The sequence below is a fragment of the Camelus bactrianus genome, chromosome 23 (assembly GCF_048773025.1).
Source record: "Camelus bactrianus isolate YW-2024 breed Bactrian camel chromosome 23, ASM4877302v1, whole genome shotgun sequence".
Taxonomy (NCBI): Eukaryota; Metazoa; Chordata; class Mammalia; order Artiodactyla; family Camelidae; genus Camelus; species Camelus bactrianus.
The window spans coordinates 37,656,781-37,678,153 of NC_133561.1; the positions used below are offsets into that span (position 1 = coordinate 37,656,781).

Genomic DNA, 21,373 nt, shown 5'->3' on the forward strand with positions numbered 1-21,373 from the left:
CTGTAAGACCGCACCTAACCCGGCATCTGGCACCCCTGCCCTAACTCCCTTCTTGGGACAGATCCCGTCTCCTTGGAAACTGCCCAGCAGCTCGAATTCAAGGCCAGGAGCGGGCCTGGCGGATCTGCACTTCAGGTGCCCTAACTGGCCAGCTGTTTGTGCCTTGGCTCAGTCCTCTATCTTGCCCAACGGAAGCCTGGGTCCACGTCCGGTGCAAGGGGAGGCCCCGGATCCCAGGCTGAGCCACACACGGACAGGTGAGGGTGACCCCGCCCCGCTGCCCCGCCGCCCCGCCGGCCCGCCCACTGGTGGCAGCACCGCCCCAGCCTCCGGTCGGCGCCAACTGCAGGTGAGGACGTCTGCTCGGCCCCGCCCGCCCCGGCCCCGCCCAACTGCCCCATAAGCCCCCCCCAGCCCCCGTCCTGGCCGAGCCCTGGCTCCCATTGGCTCCGCAATTTCTGCCCTCTCACGTCTAGCCTCGGGAGGACACAGACGCAAGCGCTAGGGGAGGGCCCCGCGGCGTTGCCATGGCTACATGCGCCGCGCTCTGCGCGGGCCGGTGTGCGCTTCTGGGGCGGGCAGCGGGATCCGGAAGTGTGCAGCTGCCCGGGACCATGGCGGTGCTTGCTGCTGGGGCTGGCGGCTTGCTCGCCTGGGCGACTAGTTCTGGCCTGGTCAGTCGGCGGCCGACATCCTGTCTGGGGCGGGGTCCCACAGACGGTAAACGTACGGCCGCGCCGTTGGCGGGGCCAGTGGACATGGACCGGGGTGGGATCCGGGTTGGTGTGGCTGCCGGGGAGGAGCTGTGGTGCCGGGGAGCGGGTTGGGGCGGGGAGGACAGGGCTGGGGTACAGCCTAGGGCTTTCCTCCCCCTCGGGCACTGGGGCTGGGACCGCGAGTCCGGGTAGCCCTGCTTGGCCGTGGCCTCCAAAAACCCCAAGGAAAGGCAGGCGGAGGACCTGTCTTTTATGAAGCGGGGCCTTATCCGGGTTTTGAAGAGCCCCAGAATCAGATGTTGGAATGCGGTGGTTTATCAGCCTTGTTTATCTGCAGGGAAATTTCAGTTCCATCCAGATGTTGGCTCCTTCAGTAAACCTCAGGAATAAGACAAGGGTCAGTGCCGATTAGCAGTTATCTAGGGCTTGACTCAAAATAGACTGTGCGGGGTGCAGGGATGGTAGATGGGCCTTCCCTCTCAAAGTTGGCAGTCTTCTGGGATTAGAGGCCCCAGTTGAGGATTACATCCTCATCTGCGGTAATGGAGGTTGTGGGAAACATTAACACAGAGAAGGGAGGAGTGTGGCTGCGGTAACTCATTAAAGAAGCCAGGACCCTTGCCTGGCTCTTGTGTAGGAGAGTCTCGCCTAGGGTAGGGCAGCAGTTATCAAAGTGTGTCTGAGGCCCCTGAGATGCAAGACTATTTTCGTAGAAATGCCGGTATGTCACCTGCCTTTTGCACACTCTTGCACTCCCGAGTTTCCTGTGGGGATTTCCAGGGAAAACCTGGTCTGTGATATCACAAAACAGGGAATGTAGAGGCAGATAGAATTCAGCTCTCACCAGTCCAAAAGAGATTTGCAGAAATTAAAATTACTGCTATTTTTCTCATTAATAATTTTTGTTTAGAAAAATATACTTATTTTTTGCTTAAGAGTATTAATGGTAACATGTAGTAGGTTGTTATTATTTTTAAGTGAACTCATAAGCATTTTTTAAAGTTCTTATTTAAATTCTAACACAGGAACTATTGATAGATTTAACCCACATAAACAGCAGCCTTTCGGAGTCCTCAGTAATTAAGAGGGTACAGGGGTCTGTAGGCCAAGAAGCTTGAGAGCCCCTGGAGAACAGGTGCTCAGGTACTAGTCAGGTGCTTAGCGTTGTTAGACAGATGCCAAGATGTCTTCTGCATGTGCTCCCGGACTCGAAGTAATTGGTCACATGGAGACGGGTGGGCAGTGCCTCCACTATACAAACCAGAAGCTGGTGAACGTGTCTTGAGTCTAGACCATGTGCTGTGCAGGGATTCCCATTGAATCTGTTCTATCTAAGCCGGGATTCATGTGCAGAGGCCTGGCCCTGAAGACCCGCTCTCCTTTGCTCCCTGCCAGGTACCTTCTGTGTGACGTCAACCCTCCAGAGGGCTTCAGCCTCCGTAGGAGCGTCTGTATCCACATCGCCTTCCTCCTGAAGACCCTGCTGAAAATGGAGGAGTCGGTGCTGGTGATACCCCCTTGGGGCCGCCTCTACCATTGACAGAGCCTGGACATCCACCAGGTCCGGATCCCCTGGTCTGACTTTTTTGATCTCTCAAGTCTCAACAGAAACATCCCTGACACTGAGTACGAACAGTTCATTGCAGGTGAGATGGTGATCATTTAACTGGGGCCAGACGGTTGTTGTTCTGGTTCCGATGTGAACATCGGGCCGTCTTGCTTCGGGCTTGTCAGTCTGCTAAGGGGTCCTGCTCATGTTTCCCACACTGCAGGTGAATTTGGTCTTTCCATAGTTTTTCTCAGGAAATAGATCTGAAGTGTATGAGCTCTGTGTTCCCTCCCCTCTGAAAATCCTGGCCTCCTGGTAAGATGGAGCGGTGACAAGAAGGCCACTGCCACACAGGCCTTGTCCCAGGAGGACTCGCTCCCTGGGCAGTAAGGGCCATTCTTAGCTGAAGGAAAACACTATGTGAGGGTGTAGCATGGGCCACGTGCTGGAGAAGGTATGTAACCTCTCATTCAGTATAATTTGGTCCTGCTCAAGCTTCCCATTTTACTTTCTGTAAGAGGTAAGAGTTGAAGATTTTCTTTGAATAAAGGTATTTAGAGCTTATCTTTTTTTTAATTGAAATGTGGTTGATTTACAATGTTTTGTTAGTTTCAGATATACAGCTGTTTTGTTAGTTTCAGGTATACAGCATAGTGATTCAGTTGCACATATACATAGTCTATTCTTTTTCAGGTTCTTTTCCATTATAGGTTGCAAGATACTGAATATATTCCCCTGTGTTCTGCAGTGAATCTTTGTTGTTTATCTATTTTACATATAGTAGTTTGTAATTGTTAATCCCAAACTCCTAATTTAGCTAAGTCTGTGAGTGTGTTTTTGTTTTGTAAATAAGTTCATTTGTATCATTTTTAAAAATTCCACATACAAGTGATATCATATGATACTTGTCTTTCTCTGTCTGAGTTATTTCACTTTAGTGTGATAATCTCCAGGTCCATCCATGTTGATGTAAATGGCATTATTTCCTTCTTTGTTATGACTGAGTAATATTCTTCTATATCTAAATACTACATCTTTATCCAGTCATCTGTCAGTGGGTGTTTAGTTTGCTTCTATGTCTTGGCCATTGTAAACATTGCTGCTGTGAACATTGGGGTGCAGGTGTCTTTTGGAATTAAGGTTCCTTCTGGATATATGCCCAGGAATGGGATTGCTGGATCAAATGATAAGTCTTTTTTTAGTCTTTTGAGGACTCTCCATACTGTTTTCCACAGTGGCTGCACCAAACTACATTCCCACCAACAATGTAGGAGGGTTCCCTTTTCTCCACAGCCTCTCCAGCATTTGTGGTTTGTGGATGTTTGAATGGTGGCCATTCTGACTAGTGTGAGATGATAACTTATTGTAGTTTTGATTTGCATTTCTCTGATAATTAGCAATATTGAACCTTTTTTTCATATTCCTATTGGTCATTTGTATATCTTCATTGGAGAATTGCTTGTTTAGTTGTTCTGCCCATTTTTGGATTGGGTTGTTTATTTTTTTTTCTTATTAAGTTGTATAAACTATTTATATAGTCTAGAATTTAAGCCATGCTCAGTCTCATCTTTTGCAAAAGTTTTCTTCCATTCCATAGGTTGTCTTTTTGTTTTGCTTATGGTTTCTGTTGCTGTGAAAAAGCTGATAAGTGTAATCAGGTACCATTTGTTTATTTTGTATTTTATTTCTGTTGCTTGGGTGGATTGCCCTAGGAAAACATTGCTGAGATATATATCAAATAATATTTTGCCTATGTTTTCTTCTGAGAGGTTTATAGCGTCTTGTCTAATGTTTAAGTCTTTAAGCCATTTTGAGTTTGTTTCTTTTTTTTTTTTTTTTTTTTTTGCGACTCTATTGTATGCTTTCGATTTGTGGTTATCTTTTTTTTCAGGTATATCAATCCATTACTATATCTATTTCCTTTAGACTGATAATCACGTAGGCTCCAACACATGCTAAGAATAATGAGAAAAAAAAAGAAAGAAAGAGAAAAAAATCTATCTTTTCTTGCTACCGTCTCCCATTACCACCTTTTTGTATTTTGATGTACTTTTTCTTTTTTACATCTTCATGTTTATTGTCTTGTAACTCGTTATTGCATTTCCAACTATGGTTTCCCGTTTGTATAGCATCCTGCTTCCTTTCTGTTTAGAGTAGAACCTTTTAATGTCTCTGTTTGGTTCAATAATGCTGAATTATCTCCCCCCCCTGCGTCTCTGAATCCTCAGTCCAGGGAAGCCAAACCATCCTTGCCTTCATCGGTTCTGGGAAAGCAACCTTCAGAGTGGGAAAGAAAACATTGAAAAATAATATTCTGTGTGTTGCTTTCTACCCTTGCCCAGAGAGTGAGAATCACCTCTGAAGGCAGAAGAAGAAAGTTGGAGGTGCGGGGCACAAAGTCTTTTGTCCTTTTGCTACTGAAAAAATGATTGCTTTTGTAATTAGTGATGATGCCCTTTAAATTGGTGAGATCGAGATTCTACAGCTTCAGCGCCTGTGAATAACCAGCCGGGAGAAAGCTCTCCAGGGCCCCTGCAGTGGGAAAGGCAGCCCCTCTGAGCACCTGTTGTTCTGTATTCTTCCTGACTCCACATGGGTTTGCTAGGCACCGTGCAGGACGATGCAGTTACCCGAGGTGGAGGACGGGGAGACCCCTGCTGGGTGGAGAGCCACAGGAGCCCACATTTGAAGGACAAAGTGAAGAGTAGTGGGGCGGGCATAGGAGTAGAGGATGGTTGAGACCCAGGATGGTGTCCTGGAGTCCAGCAGGCGAGGCTGGCGGGGCAGATGGGGCCCTGGGACTTGGGCAGTCCTTGAGGGATCTGAAGCAAAGATATGAACCAAGAGACTGGATTCGTGTGGGGGTACAGCGCCCCCTGGAGGCCGCGGGGCAGTGCAGCAAGCCCAGGAGGAGTGGGCAGTTCCCCAGAGTTGGGTTGACAGGTCACAACCAATTCACTGGGGACTGAGAGGTACCGAGATATTGTTAACTTTTTGTCCCTCTTCCTGGAAAAAAGCTGCTTCCTTTTGAATAGCCTGTGTCGTTAGTGAGAATTAAAGTCATGAAGCAACATTTCCTCAAAAGTCATCCATTGTGTAGTTGTTAATAAGGGTCAAATGCAGACTTGAATAGACTAAATCAAACATTCATCATCAGATTTTAGAATCCTTTAAAATAAAAATTCTTGCTGTCTTTGTTCTTCATTTCAGGGTTCACTTGGTGATAATAATAGTAACCAAAGCAACAGCAAACCCTTACAGAACTCTGTCGTGCTGTTCCAGGAACTCTGTGTTCACGACAACCCAATGAGGTGGCACTTTACAGGAAGGACAGTCATTAATCACACAGCTAGTAAGTGGCAGAGCTGGGACTTGAACCCAAGCTGTCTGCCCCAGAGCCCCCTCTCAGGCCCTTCACTGCAGCTCATCACTTGGCATGCCCCACACAGGCCAGCATTAAGGAGCAGCGTGACCTTGGCCAAGGCTGCTTCACTGCTTGGTCTCTGTTTCCTCATCTGTAGAATGGAGGTTTGGGCAGTGAACTCTGTGAGCTCAGTGGTCACTTCCTCCAGCTCTGCTATTCTACTGTTTTAAGTTAATTTAGTAAGTATCTGAGCCTCTGAATGGGCCACGCTGGCGCTTTGCTAGGACCTGGGTTACGGAGAAAAGTAAGATCAGCCTGCTTCTCCAAGGAGCCTGTCTCCCTCCATGGGAAGCAGCTGCGAGGCCCAGGCTCCCTCGCTGGCGGTCGGGGGCTGGGCAGGGAAGTATGATAGAAGATGGAGGCAGAGCCCCTCCGAGAACAGTGTTGGCCACACAGCTCTCAGGAACAGGAGCGTCTGTCGAGGCTGCTGAAAGGGGGGTCCTCATGAGGCCAGTAGCCCCCCCAAACTAAGCCCTCAGGACAGAGATCCAGCCATCCCTGCAGTGTCACCATAGAGCCGGTCCATCCTCATCACTGTGCCTCTGTGCTCCTTTGTCCTGGGGCCTCTCTTCCCACTACACCCAGAAGACTCTTCTCCCTCTATTCTCTGAGTGTCCCCTCACTTCACCCGTGGTCCTTGTTTCCTGGGCCACCATCTCTGTAGTTGACACTTTTCCCCCTCACAACCCCCGTTTGATCAGGAGCCTGGGTTGGCCTCCTTGTGCTCACTTTCCCCCTTCAGATGATTGCTCCTCCCCTCGTGGGAGCACCTGGAAAACCCAGATCCATTCCTAGCAGTGCCTGCCCCCCTGGCTTCCCTGCTCATCTGCCTCAGTCAGGAGCACCTGGACCACCAGCTCTGTATTGCCTCGCCTCCTACCATCAAGACTTCAAAGTTCATTCTCCCTCCACCAGCGTGTTCATTTTAGGGTCTTCTTCACCGTCAGCCTGAGCCAGCCATCCCCCATTCACCCTACCCACGGGCTCATACCCGGGCGTGTCTCCACCCCAGGTCCAGCCTCTCCCCTTTAAGTGCCCTCCTCTAGCCGTCCAGCTGCTTCTCCACCAGCCTCCCTGGCCCCCCTTCACCCTCACTGGGGCATCATGCGCTGACTCCTCTGCTTTCCTGCCTGTCCACGTTCCTCTTACTTCCACTTCCCCACCTTCCAGCTCTGCATCCACAGTCAGCACTCTCTTTATGACAGACAAAACCCCCTTGAGCCTTGACCTTTTCAGTTCCTCACCAGGCCGACTTCCATCTCGGTTCACCCAGCTCTACTTGTTCTGAGCCTGCAGGCAGCAGGCTCTCCCAGCACAGGTTTCTAAGACTACAAATCAATGCCCACCATGTTGCCACTGCCAGGCAATCCTCCAGGATTTCTCTAGTGAGCACATTTCCCCACTTACCACTCAGTGGTGTCAACATTCTCTGCTCTCTGCACACCTCTAACCTTCCCTCTGTCTCTTCCCTGACTCCCAGCAGATGGCCTTGCCTCCTGCTTCAGAGAGAATGGCATGTCACTGGAAAGGAACTCGCTCACCTGCAGCAAACCTGCTCACCTCACCTTTTATCTGTCCCTCTCCCACCTGGACTCTAGCTGTAGTTGTTCTTAATTCAGTGAGTTTAGTTGACATATATACACAGTTAAAAGCATAGCACACTATTGGCTACATTCTAGGGCTTACTTTTTCAATTTAACATGGAGTGTGTGATTCACCCACTTCATTGCATGTACCTGCAGTTCACTTGTTTTAACTGATCTTAAATGTTGTGTATGTGAAAGTAACACAAGGCAAGGGGAAGCCAGGACTCGGGATGCTGGTTACTTCCTGTGAGAAGAGGCCAAGAGCAGGATAAGACACAGTATGTCACTGTCAATAGTCCTGTTATGATGTTGAGTGATAGGTTCACAACTGTTTCTTATAATATTAAGTTTAATACATTAATATTTCTGACAGGCACCTAAGGTGAGAATATGTCATGAACCAAGACATACAATGGGCAATATTACATCATTATTGTTATGTAATCTTGTTATAAAATATATTAATCATAATCCTACATTGTTATGTGTTATATATTATATAGATGCATGAATTATATATAATGTATATAAATACCTACATATATATTATATACTATCTGATAATAAATAAACAGAACATAATATGCTAGTATATATTACTATTATGTATTATTTAATAAATAATAACATACTATATCCTGTTATATGACATGGCACCTAATCTTTAATCAAATAAAAATATGCCACTATATGAAATGGTAATTAATAAAATTAAATGAAAAAGCCCGCAGCTTTTAACACCAACACCGCTACAGCTGTCACTGTCTTTTCTCTTCCCTTTCATGGCCGAGGTCCTCACAGTGCTATCTGTTCCCCCTTTCATCTCCTTGTCCTGAACCTTCCTCCTCCTCCCATCCGATGCTGCCTTCTGCCCTGTGGTCCCTCTAGTCACCAGCGGCCTCTGGGGCACTGATTTCCGGGGACGGTCTCAGGCTCCAGCTCACCTGCCTGTCCGCCGCCTCTGCCACCACTGGTGGGGGCGGGGCAGGGGGCAGAGTGCACCCCTTTTCCTGGAAGAGAACACAGCACAGACTGTGACCAGCAGCAGGTGTGGCCGGGAACTGCAGGACTGGGGGGAGAGCCAGGCTGTCTGCATCCAGACCTGGGGCACTTGGAGTGTGAAGAAGCCCCGTCCTCACTGCCCCTGAAGTGAGGAAAACACCCTCAGGTGAGTTAAAGTGCTTATGACCTAGGTCTGTTGGCTGGAAAGGACAAACGGGCCCCTAAGGGGAGGGCAGTTGATGTTCCAGGCCCCACCAAGGCCCTAAGGGCTGGCGGGGAACCAGGCTGGACGCTCCACTGGACCCGGTGCCCCCACGGAGCTGGGGCCTTCGGGAACAAGCAGAAAGCCCTCTGTCTCTGGGGGGAACGGGGCAGTGTGGGAGCATCCCTGCAGCGAGTCAAGTGACGTCAGGGCCTGTGGGATCCGTTTGTATGGCCACATCGAGCCACAGCAGGAGTGGATTCCTGTCACTCCAGGTGCCATCGGGTCTGAGTGACAGGCTTCAGACCTAATCCCCTGGGGCGCTATGACAGTTATAGACATAGGAGGCTTGGGGAGGCCTCAAGAGGGCGGTACTGGCCTTCCTGCCAAAACGATTACACAAAGATCAATCAATCGATGGGAAGAAAATAAGAAGCATGGTCACATCTGGACCCCAAGCTTAGACGTGGTATATGGGTGACATTTATCGACAATCCAGCGAGGTTCTGGTCAGAGCTAGAGGCCAGGAGAGCAACATGGGAGTGGCACTAAGGAGCATCGTGGTGCAGAGTCTAGACTGGGGGTCTGCAGGCTCCCCCCAGGAGGAGACTTAGTGTTTGGGAGGTGGCTAACGTGCCTGCTTCGTGTCACCAGCAAGTGATGCCACCTGCGGAAAATCAGCTATAATCCTGAGCTTGGTCAGCCCTGGGTGATGTGATAAAGACCCCTACAAGAGGGAGCGCCAGACGAATAGTGAAAGAACAAACAGGCTAATGAGTTTCTTGCCTGTGTTTATCGTGCTTTTGTAGCCAAGAATGAGGAGAGAGTTGAATATCTCACCATGAAGATTTTAACAACTTAAGAGGGTTCCATGTCTCACTGCATTTCAGTGTCACCCATAGGAATTCAGGAGGTGTTTAGACCCAGTGGAGACTAACGGCCTGTTGGTTCCTCATCAACCTGGCAAACCCACCAGCCCTCTATGGCCAGACCTTGGCAAGTGCCTTCCCTTGTTCTAACAAAACCCTTTCCACCCACGCCTGTGGTATGCTTTTATTTTTTTTTTTAATTAATGGGAATGAAGATACCTTACATCCTCCTCAGACCGTTCCTTAGGGCTTCTGCCCTTAGACCCTGGCAAGGGGGCCCGCTGCCTTGAGTCCTGCACTACAGAGGGTCCCTATGGCCCTGACACTTCCTCTGGCCATGCCCTCCATGGGGTGGAGTTAGCAGGGCCAAGGGGACATGGTCATTGGCTCCATCCCGTGCTCTAGAAACCCAGGACCCCAAATGCCCTGTCTCAGCAGCCCCTGACCCATTTCTAGTGCCTGCACCGGCTCTCCCCGGAGTTCAGATTCCTAGGACTCACAGAGAGGCCAAAGGGCAGCTGTTTGCATGGAGGGTACGAGCAGAGCCCGGACGTAAGGTCTGAGTGTCCCCCTGTGCACATCCAAGGCCCCTTGTGGCAAGGGATGGACCCAGCATTGGGAAGAAAAGGATCAGGCTAGTGATCAGAGTCTGGGGATCAGCTCTCCCCACACGCTCACTTTCTTTGCAGGACTCCCCTGTGTCTGGGAATTCTAAATTTGAACCTGGCCTTCCCCCTTGTAATGAATGTATATTTGTAAAGGCAGGAGTTTAGAACCTACTGCACTAAACATGTTTACATGTATAGGATGTGAGCTCCCAGGTATGCTCTGGCCCCGCACTTCCAAAGGTCCAGAGCAGTTATGTTGGCTCTACTGAGACTGTAAGTGGTAAAGATCATCTCCAGAGAGGAGGGACTCCAGCTTCACGCCCCAAAGTCAGGATCTTCTGAGTGGGTAAAACAATGGACACTGTGACCCTCAATTGTAAATTGATTTAGAATAACGCCAAAGTGTGTAAGATGTGTGTGTGCACATGCGCACACCTGGGGACGTGTGTGGTACATGACTGTGTGTGTGTGTGCGTGCGCGCATGCCTGGGGATGTATGTGGTTCTGAATGTTATGTATGTGTGTGGGCCTGAAGACGTGTGTGGTTGTGTGTATGTTATGGGTGTGTGTGTGTGTGTTAATTGAATCCATGTGTGTGTGCCCGTGGGGATGTATGTGGAGCAGAGCCAGTGTGTCTGCAAGTGTGTTTGTGTGTACATGCATGTATTAGTTTTAATAGTAGAAGCTGTCCTTTAGAATTCTGAAGTAGTAAAAATTGTATGATGTCCTTTGCTGTATAATTCAAAATTAAAATAATCTTCAATCACCAGAAATTTAATCCCCCTCAGATTCTGATTTTTTTTTTCCATATTATGTCTTAATTTTACTGATGAGGAAACTGTAGCTTAGAGATGTTAACTGACTCAGCCAGGGGCATGGAGCTCACGAGCCCAGGACCAGGACGCAGTCCAAGCAGTGCTGCTCCAGAGGCCTGGAGCCCTGCTCAAGATCATGCGTGGCCTCTTGGCGGGGGAACAGATTCTGATGGTCTCTGGCCAGCGTGCAGACTGCCCAAGCCGGGGACTCGGGAAGCCGGGTGGAGAGTACCAGACAGCAGACAAGAGTGAAGGGCTGCTCAGAAGTCAGATAGGTTCCTAGGTCTTGGATGAGGAAGGAGTCTCACTGCTCATCCTTGATCCCTTTGCTGGTGGCTAAAAGGGACCAAGGCCCACGAGAGCACTTCTGGGAGCTGCCTGCCAAAAACCTGGAAAAGGACTACTCAGGACTGGCTCTGCAGTAGGAGCAGAGGAAGGAAATGTCACCTCCTGGTGGACATCATTGGTGATGGCAGTAGGAGGGCTAGCAGCCTTGGTATAGAGGTGGCAGGACAAGGTCCTAGTGGATGATCGTTTTCACGTGTCTTAAAAATCATTGCTTCATATATTTTATCCATTTTGTGGTTTACTGTAGGGTGGTAAATATGGTCAGTGTTACTCCATATTACCTGGATTAATTAATTTTTTATTGTTAATTTTCTCTTCAGTGATTTGGAAGCTATATTACCTCTTAATGAAAATTCTCTCTAAATTTTTATAAATCATCTCTTCTAAGTTCGTAACTTTATATGCAATTGGAACATTATTCCTATAAGAGTCTCAAAAATGAAATAATCAATTAGATCCTGTTCCTCAATAATGAAAATTTTAGCATATTTTACCTCTCTGCTGTTCCAAATTGTGTGTGTGTGTGTGTTTGTGTGCTCCAGTTGTTACTTTTTAGACAGTTGCTTTAAGTTTGTTACATTAACAAAGAAAATATAGGTATAAACATCTTGGATTTCATTGCTCACTACCCCTATTTAATCCCATATCTTTCCCACTTTTGAGTTATTTACTTATCGGGATTTCCCAATCAACTAGACACATGATTGGCTAATTTTTTTCTAGTGGTGGACTTGGAACACTTACATATCCATATGCAGATTTATGTTCTCCTCATCAACAACTCTCAGTGTGTTGTTCATAGCCCAAACCTTATTTTAAATTAAGGCATTGTTTTTCATCACCAAAAAAAAAAAAAAAAAAAAATCTTAACTTAATGTGCTGTCTTTTTATGGCTGGCTAGTCTTGTATGCTGAATGGATATTAATAGAGATTTCCTTAACCTTCCTCCTTCTTTTTGCCATAACTCGAATTCATTGAGAAGCATGTTTTTACCATTTCTCAGATGGGCTTCCACTTTGACTTCGGCTTTAAACCATCACCCCACTCTTTTTCTCCGTGCTTATTCCTGAAAAATTGAGCTCTCTATCGGATTAAAGGTGGTTCCGTCAAAGATGTTTGGCTCCCTATAAAGGTCCAAAGGAAGAGAAAAGGAAAGATTCCTGTTTCTGGTAGTTACATTTTGTCAGGTTAGAGATCTAGTTATCCGTGTGGCTGCGGTGGAATCTGCAATATCTTGGCTCAGAGTTTCCTTTTTCTGGCTTACTAGGGGAGCCGCATTAGCTGGGGTCATGGCGCTCTGGCCGTTGTCAGGATCCCGGGGCTGAGGCAGCCCCTCTCCCTCCTTGTTATTTTGATCTTGCAAACTGGGTCCCAGCTATGTGAACCCTGTGCCTGGCGGCCAGGATTGCCCCCCACGCGACGTGTCCCCAGTTCCTCGGCGACCCTCACTGCTATCAGCTAGTTCCAGTAAGGGTACGAGCTGGCTTCCACTGCGGTCCTTCCTCCTTCCTCTCCAGGCAGGCCCTCCTTTCCCACTAGTTGGCCCTAAGCCTTCTCTCCTGTGCTACATACGCTGACGGAATTCCTCAGGGTTTCCAGCAGGTAGATGGGGCTCTTCTATGTTTGGACCCCTTCAGTGCTTTCAGCGGAAATTTAGGAGGTGGGAAGTAGGAGCTTGGGGGTTCTCCGTATTTAGGGGCTCCCTATCCAGCAGATTCAACTAACTGTGGATTGAAAATATTCGGGAAAAAACAGAAAGTTTCAAAAAGCAACACTTGAATTTGCCATACACTGGCAACTACTTACATAGCATTCATGTTGTATTAGATACCATAAGTAATCCAGAGATAATTTAAAGTACACAGGAGGACACAGCAAAAAAGAAAGTGACAACAAATATATGTGTATATTCATGTATAACTGAAAACATGTGCTGTATGCTGGAATTTGATACAACGTTGTAAAATGACTATATCTCAGTAAAAAAAGTTTCTATATATAAAAAAAGTAGAAGGGAGGATGTACATGAGTTCCATGCAAGTTCTGTGTCATTTTATACAAGAGGCGTCAGCATCCATGGATGTTGACGTCTGTGGGGAGTCCTAGAACCAGTGCCCCATGGTTAACAAGGGATGACTGGAGGTCCAGGCTCCTTATCCCAGCCTGTCATGTCCCCACGTTGTCTGAATCCTACCTGTACCACACTTCCCTTGTCACTCTCCTCCAGCCGGCAGACTGCCCTCTGATTCTTGAACATGCCACACTCACTGTGCTTCATGTCCGGCCCCTAGAAATACCCGTTACTTTCTGAGCATAGCTCTGCTTTCACAAAATGGGCTGCATTGTCACTAGAGAAGACAGTGTGGAGGTTCCTTTAAAAAGTGAAAATGGACTTAACTCATGATCCAGCCTTCCCACTCCTGGGCATATATCAGAAGAAAACTCTAATTCAAAAAGTCACATTCACCTCAATGCTTACAGCAGCACCATTTATAAAAGCCAGGACATGGCAACAACCCAAATGTCCATCGACAGCTGACTGGATAAAGAAGTAATAGTATATTTATACAATGGAATACTACTCAGCCATGAATAAAAACAAAATAATGTCATTTGCAGCAACATCGATGGATGTAGAGATAGTCATTCTAAGTGAAGTAAGCCAGAAAAAGAGAAAAATGCCATATGATATCACTTCTATGTGGAATCTAAAAAAAGGCACAAATAAACTTAACTACAAAGGAGAAACAGACCCACAGACATACAGAAACAAACTTATGGTTACCAGGGAGAGAAGGGGATGGGAAGGGATAAATATGGGTATTCGAATAGTGCCCCTCTTGGGGAGTGATGGAAATGTTAGCTATCTTGATAGTGGTGATGGTTTTCTGGGTGTAGACATTTATCAAATTCATCAAATAGTACATGTGAAATATGTGTAATTTACTGTACAGGAATCATACCACAATAAAGGTGCCTGTAAAAAAACCAGAAAAGTTTGGCGGCATTGTGTCCTGCGTTTTTATGTGTCTTCAGTGAGTGGGTCTTCAAGTGTCTGGTCTGCCATATTTTCTGAACCAGAAGTGCCCTGCTTCCCTTTTCTTTGGTAAACTGTCAGTGGGTTGCATTTATTCCCGTGGCTTCAACTGCTCTCTGTCCACTGATTAACTGTCAAATCTTTTCCAGCAAGGACATCTCATTTCAGTCCCAGAAATATACTTATAATTGACAAGTAGACATTCCCAATTGATTAGCCCATAAAAATCTCAAGCTCTGTATGTTTGAATTTACACTCGCTCAGATCTAGGTTTACTTCTTCAAACAATGGCATCACTATCCCATCTGTTTTCCGTGACATACATCTGGGAGTTTTTCTTTACTTTTCCACTCCCTCACCCCCGTCAGTACTACAATTCTATAACTTAATATCCCCCAACTAAGTCCCTGCCCCTCACTCCCCACTGCATTAATTCACACCAATTGCTAGTCTCCCCAGTGCTGTTATTTAGAGTGAACAATCCACTTTGCTCACTTTTAATGACTAATCTGTGTAACTCTCCTCCTTAAAACCCCAAAGAATTCCCTGCTACTTATGTGAGGAAGTCTACACTTCCTGATTTAACGTCACACCTTCTCATCACCTAGTTGCTGCTTTTTTCAGCCTCAGCTTCCGTTAGTTCCCCACAGCCTCTAGCCTCACTGACCTTCCTTCCCTAAGTGCCAAGTGCTCTTAGACACGACCAGGCATCTGCATGAGACATGCAAGCTGCCGAGAATCCCGTGCCCAGCACGCACTCTCCTGGTCTAGAGATTTGCTGGAATCCTTCAGATGTCAGTGCAGAAAGCATTTCCTCTCTGACACCTTCCCTACCTTCCAGAACCCTGCCCCAGGCAGTGCAAGAGCCCCTCTGAACATACAGTATACATGATGCCAAGGGCCTCTTACCACATTGTTTTGAAAACCTATTTAAATTTGTCTCTTCCACGACACACTGTGATCTCCTTGAGGGATGGGGGGCTGTCTGGTATTTGTCTAGACAGCTAATGTCTGGCACAGACCCCGGGCCATCGGAAACAGTCTGCTGACTCATCAAGAATTGTCATCTTTGTGACGTAAGATAGACTACATGATCTCTGATCTTACACCATCCAGCAAGGGTCCAAATAATTTCACATAGAACTACACAGGCAAAATATGTGTATTCTTTTCCTCTTTGTGAGCCCGAGATCATAGGCATCCTGGAACGGAGGTGTCACTCTAAGCTGTCTGTCCCCTAGGCTGGCATGACCAGTTTCAACATATTTTTTAGAAGTTGTAGGGATACGTGTACATCACCCCGTATTACAGCAAATGGTGCTTCAGCCTGAACAAGTTTAATGTCCATATAAAAATCAGAAATCTTCCAAACTGAAGCCTGAAGAAACATTTCCTGTCTCTCCTTCCAGTCTGTCTTCCATCTGCATCCCACATCCCCACTGCTCATCTGCGTCAGGCCACATTCTTCCTAGAAACATTGTCGGTGGGACACTTGGATGAGAACTAATTACAGCAGTCATGAAAATGGCCCAATGAACATAGGCTCTGCACAACAAGGATGTTTTGACGGGAGACCTCAGCCGTGGCCTGCAGGGTCTGTTCACGTGTTCTGCCTGGCTTCCCTGCAGACGTTCTGCAGAAAATCAACCCTGCAGTTAAAGTCATAGAAGGCCCAAGAAATCCAGAAAAATAGAGTGAGATTCATGTCCTTGGGAATATTTTTGAAAACCACCCACTAATAGGAAGAAGAGCTTTAAGAGGTTCGTTTCAGAGCAGATGATGTCCAACTGCAGGTGGGTCAGTTTTGTCATCGTTGCTTGCTAGTTGGTTTTCTGCTGCTTCTTACACGCTGCTGTTTAGAGAAGTGGCCTGAGTCGGCCCTCAGAGCAGAAAGGTGAGCTGGGCCTGGTGACAGCAAAGCTCCTCTGCTGTGTAGTGACCTGCTGAGAAGGAAGGGATGGCCCAGGGCTTCCTCTGACTCTCTCCCTCAGTTATAAACTCTATGAAGGGAAAATGGAACAAAAAATCTTAATTCAATATGGTATTGTCAAAGTATAAATATAATTTTCTTTGGAGGGGATGGTATAGTTCAAGGGGTAGAGTACGTGCTGGGTTCAATTCGCAGTACCTCAATGTAAAAAAATAATAAGAAAAAGTCTTTAAAATAAAAGAAAAATAACAAATAAGAAAAGAGTTCTCAAACAACCCAAGTTTAAAAAGAAAAAATATCTTTTAAAAATAGTAGTCAGCTCGGTCTTTTGCTAGATTAGGAGTTTGGGATTAACAGATACACACTACTATGTATAAAATAAATAACCAACTCCCAGGTCCTTAATAACCTAGTTCAACCTGAATCCTTTCTCTTTTTTCCCCTAAGCAACCCGTGGAAGCATCTGAAATTCTCATCTTATAAAAGAATTCATTTAAAGGCAGTTTGAAAGTTACTGGTTAAAAGAGGTATTTGTGGTTCCATGAATATGGGTCTAGTAAGAAAGACAGACAATAAACTAGTAAGCAAATAAATGTATGACGTACTGCAAGGGACTAATAATTGCCACAAAGAAACATAGAGCATATTAGGAGAGAAAATGATTGAATAGGAAATATGTGCATGCTATTTTAAATAATGTGGTCAGATAAGTCCTCTCTGAGGGTAAAATAATTTGAACAAAGTCCTGAATGAAGCAAAAGAATAAGCCACGTAGGTAACTGACAAGAAAAGCCTCCCAGACCAGGAGAAGTGTAAGTACGAGACTTGGAGTTACAAACACCGCTGTCCTGGTGGGGACCATCTGGGCGGTGAAGATGGGCTGGAGCAGAACGGTGAGAACTGAGGCTGCAGAGACGGGTGAGGGACCGCATCACACAGGGCCTTGGTAGGGACTCTGGATATCCTTCTGAATACAATGGAAAGTCATGAGATTATTTTGCAAAGCAGAACAACTTGATCCAATTCATACTTTAATCAGAACATTGTGGGTAATATATGGGGAATAAGCAATGGAAGCAGGGCAAGGTAAGCTGATGGGAAGCCAGTGGGAAGAGTCTTGCTGACCTGGAGAGAGAAACCGAGGTTGGGATGGGATGATGGCGGGAGACGGGCTGAGAGGGGACACGATTTGACAGTAACGGTCACAGGCCTTAATGCTCGAGTTGGACACAGACACAGAGTGGTTCAGGGTGATTGGTATGTGATATTTGGGGCTGAGCCACAGTTTTTGTGCAGAGACCTGACAGGAGAATAAAGTGGGGACGTTGACGTCGGTAAGAAGGGTTGGTCGGTGTTTAATTCCCCCTAGAGCCGCATCTCTGTTTCTCTGTAGATGAAGTCAGCAGAGCAGGGATGGCTGTTCCTAATTCTGCAGTGAATTGCGTGTCCTTCTCATCGACAAATTCGTGAGGCCGACCTGCCCATCCAATTGCAACATTTTGAAACTGCTTCTTTCTATCCAGGAGGAGATTTCCAACTAAGATGCCAATCAAAAATTCCCCTGTCCAGAGTTAGAGCTGTGTGCCTTTGGGATGATCTCAGAGATGCCTCCACAGAGGCTATGTGTGCTCTCTCTCCCTCAGAGCACACAGTTCCCTTCAGTCCGCTGGGTCTCAGCAGAGAAGATTTCACAAATAGCCCCTCTCAGGCCCTGGGGACCAACCTCCCGCTTGGCCGAGCTCTGAAAATGAGCACAAGTTCCGGGCAAAGGGCCATCTCCAGGGCACCATCTGGCAGATTACATGAGGACAGTGTACAAAAAAGTGGGAGGATTGATGGTATAAATGGATTTTAATTTTTGCTCTGAATCTGATTCTGTCCTTCCGTTTTGTTAAGGAAGTGTTCTTAGGCCAGACATGATTCTCCTTTTTTCTTTCTATTTGATCATCCAAGAGGTTTAGATAGGGTATTTGTTTTAGGGTAAGAATCTTTAAAAAAAAAAAACAAACTTGCAAATAGCGTCTTGTTAGGCATTTGGACAAGTAAATTCTCCCAGCAGTATTGAACCCCCTTGTTCCTCCAGGGGGTCTCCAAAGGTATACATGTTCCAAATCTGACCCAAAACCAATGAGCCTTTTTTTTTTAAGCACTTCACCAGGGACAAAAGATGTCACTAAAGAAGGTGAGAAAAGAGGAGGTCCCCAGCATCCAGAGTCCCTCCCAAAGTGCCCACAGAAGTAAAGAGGAGATGAACGAGAGAAATGGTTTATTTATACGCACGCAGGAGCCAACCAGAAAAGTAACTACCATGTTAAATGGTGAAAGTTAAAGGCTTTTTTATCAACCTAACTTAACAGGGCAAAGGGATAGGAGAGAATTGGCTTCCATGACAGGTTTTCTTCTACATCTATTGAATCTCAGGTGTCTTCAGCTTAAAGTGCTTTTGTATTAACCATGGGTTCCATCTGACTTTCCATTCTTCGAAGTTTGTTTTCCTTTTCAAGATTCACTCATGTATTCTGAGCCCCTGGATTTTCCACGTGAATTTTAGATTGATTGTCAATTTCTGCAAAACACCACCTGGGATTTGGGTAGGCATTCTTTGAATCCTTAGATCTATTCGTGGACTATTGTCATCTTAGTAGAATGAAGCCTTCTGCTCCATGAATATGGGATTACTCTCTGTGAATGTAGGTCTTATTTTCTTTCAACAGAATCTCTCATCTACTGTAGTCTTCAGTGTCCAAGTCTGGTACTTCTTCCTCACCTCTATTGGATGCTGACTCAGAAGAGACACGACCTCCTGGAGAACCTCTGCTGCCACGAAGCTGACATGGAACTGCGTCCTGAGAAGACTTTAAATTCTTTTAAAAATAGGATTAATGTACTTTAATTACTCCATAGATGAGTAATGAATGGGTCACATTAAGATAGGATTTTAATCCTTTTAAAATTAGTAGAGTAATACAGACGCAGTACAAAAAATTGAAATATTGCCTAAAAGAGAAGAGATTTGTAATTTCCACCCACAGAGGTGACTGTCATGAATGATTTGTTGCTTATGTCTTAGTCTCTGTGTTTCTCAGTATGTCTCTCTCCATCTCTGTCTCTCACACACTCACAATCAGATCAATTTACATCTATATTGATTTCACACATATGTGGTAGTGCAGATGGGATCCTGGGTACAGACAGTGGGTCTGCATACTTCCACCCTGAGGCCTCCCTTGACATTGGGTTGAGACCAGACACCCACTTTTCCAACTGCACAGCATTCATTCATCCACATGAACCAGAATGAATGGACCCCATCCCCTATCCATCAACATTAGTGTTGCTTTAATTCCGACTGTTTCAACCAGTGCTGTGATGAACACCCTTGAAAAGGCATCTTTGAATAGGTGTGTAAGGATTTTAGTGGGATGAACTGTAAGGATCAGAACTTCTGGGGAAGAGCTGCGTCTGTGGCCCTTTGATGTGTCCTGCACCCTCTTGTCCTGAAGAGGAGCGTCCCTTCTTTCTTCCCTCCAGGGCATCTGCTGGAGCCTCTGCCTGCTTACATTGTCACCAGGGCTGGTTGTCACCTGACTAAAGACCCGCCAGTGTGATGGTGACCGGTGCTCTCTCTGCAGTGTTTCCATCTGCCTGTGTTTTCACCTGAGAGGTCAAGCATCTCTAACACAAACTGGCCACCTGCATTGCCTCTCATTGGAACTGCCCATGCCTGTTCTGTTTCTGTTTAGAACACTGCGTTTCAAAAGGGTTTTGGACTACAGGGATGGGAATCCTTTCTCCAACCTTGGGTTATGAGGAATGTATTTTCCAGGTTGTGGTTTGTCTTTCAAGCAGGTTTTCTGGGCTTTTGCTAATTTTTTGATTTGTTTGATTTTGTTTCTGCCACAGGAAGAGCTAAGCATCTCCCTTATGTCTTCTGGCTGTGGTGTCACAGGGGGAAGAGCAGTGTCTACCCTGAGATTATGCACAGAGTTACTAAAAGTGCTTCATTTTGTACATCACATATTTAATCATCCTGGTTATCCCCTTTAAAAAAATAATAAATTGCTGTTTCAAGTGAAAACAAAACAAAACAAAAAAATCACCAGCCCCAGCTGAAAACAAGTGGGCAGGGACAAAAGAAACCTTTTTTAAAGTTTCATTGACAGGGAACACCAAGAAGAGGTAAAGACATGCAGACAGAAAGAGGACTTGTGGTTGTCAGGAGCTGTGTGAGGAGGGAGGGGAGTGCGCGCTCTGGATCCAAGGTTTCACTTTGATGAAAGAAATAGTGTGAAACTAGATAGTAGTGATGGTCGCACAACATTGTGAATGCCCCTAATGCTCCTGAATTGCACAATTTAAAAGGGGAAAAGTCTATATTTTATTAATGAAACTCTAAAAAGAAAAATAAAGCATGCCATAAATGACGTGAAACAAACAAAGGAAACTAAAGAAAACCAAACAAAAACATCTCCAGAGGAAGGGTCTTAAAGTTTGGGAGGGGGAGGGGAGGGGACTGATGGTGGGATTTTGGAGAACATTTTGGAGAAGAAGGTGTGGATGGGTGCAGAGGGGGCTTTGCCCCAGGGCGTGGTGATGCCTGAACTGGTTCTCCGTTGCCCAGCAGTCCAGCTGCAGATGCAAGTTCAGGAATGGCTGCAGGAGCGGCTGGAGGGAGCTCGGGGTCTCCTGCTGGATCCAGATCGTCCTTTTTTTGGTCTCTGACATCTTCCCCTGCCCCTGTCTCCTCTGTAACTATTGGATGTGGAGAGAGTTTTAAGTCTTGTGGAAGAGCTCATGCTGTGGGAGAGGAAAAATTTACACAACTGCCTCCTTTTCCATGTGCCTCTTCAAGGACAGAAAACTTCCCAGAGCTTTCCAGACAGCTCCCACCCAGAAAGTGCCCACAGGATGTGTTCTGTGACTGAATTCTTCCAGACAGGTGGTCTGAGGCCATTTTTTGCTCTGGTCCCAACAGTAGCCTCTGGGGACACCTCCTTGTGTGGCCCAGCCCTCGCCCCTCCCTCACCAACACACATGCATCAGCCCTGCCTTCCTGAACTTTGGGCTCTGTTTTGGGGGCTCCTGGTCCTCCACCTGACTTGCAGTGAGGTGGGCACTGTGCTCCATGTCAGAGCCGGGTGTGCTGAGCAACCCATCATGCCCGGGCAGGTACCTGGGGAGATCCCTGGGTGATCTCTGGGTCAGAGGCATGCCCCACTGATTTGTGGGCCATGGTGGAGGGGACCCCGCCATATCCAGACCCACCTGGATCCTGCGCTGGCCCTCA

The 21,373-nt window shown here is 46.6% G+C and overlaps 1 long non-coding RNA gene across 2 annotated transcripts; it reads left to right on the forward strand.

The window, feature by feature from the left end:
- Positions 1–532: 532 nt before the first annotated feature.
- On the forward strand, positions 533–20,273 carry LOC141574788 (uncharacterized). 2 transcript variants are annotated; one of them, XR_012501936.1, is made up of 3 exons: positions 533–674; positions 2,112–2,362; positions 18,801–20,273. It is a non-coding gene; the product is annotated as an uncharacterized LOC141574788 (long non-coding RNA). The 2 variants fall into 2 exon arrangements; XR_012501935.1 differs by having other exon boundaries at positions 537–720.
- Positions 20,274–21,373: the final 1,100 nt, after the last annotated feature.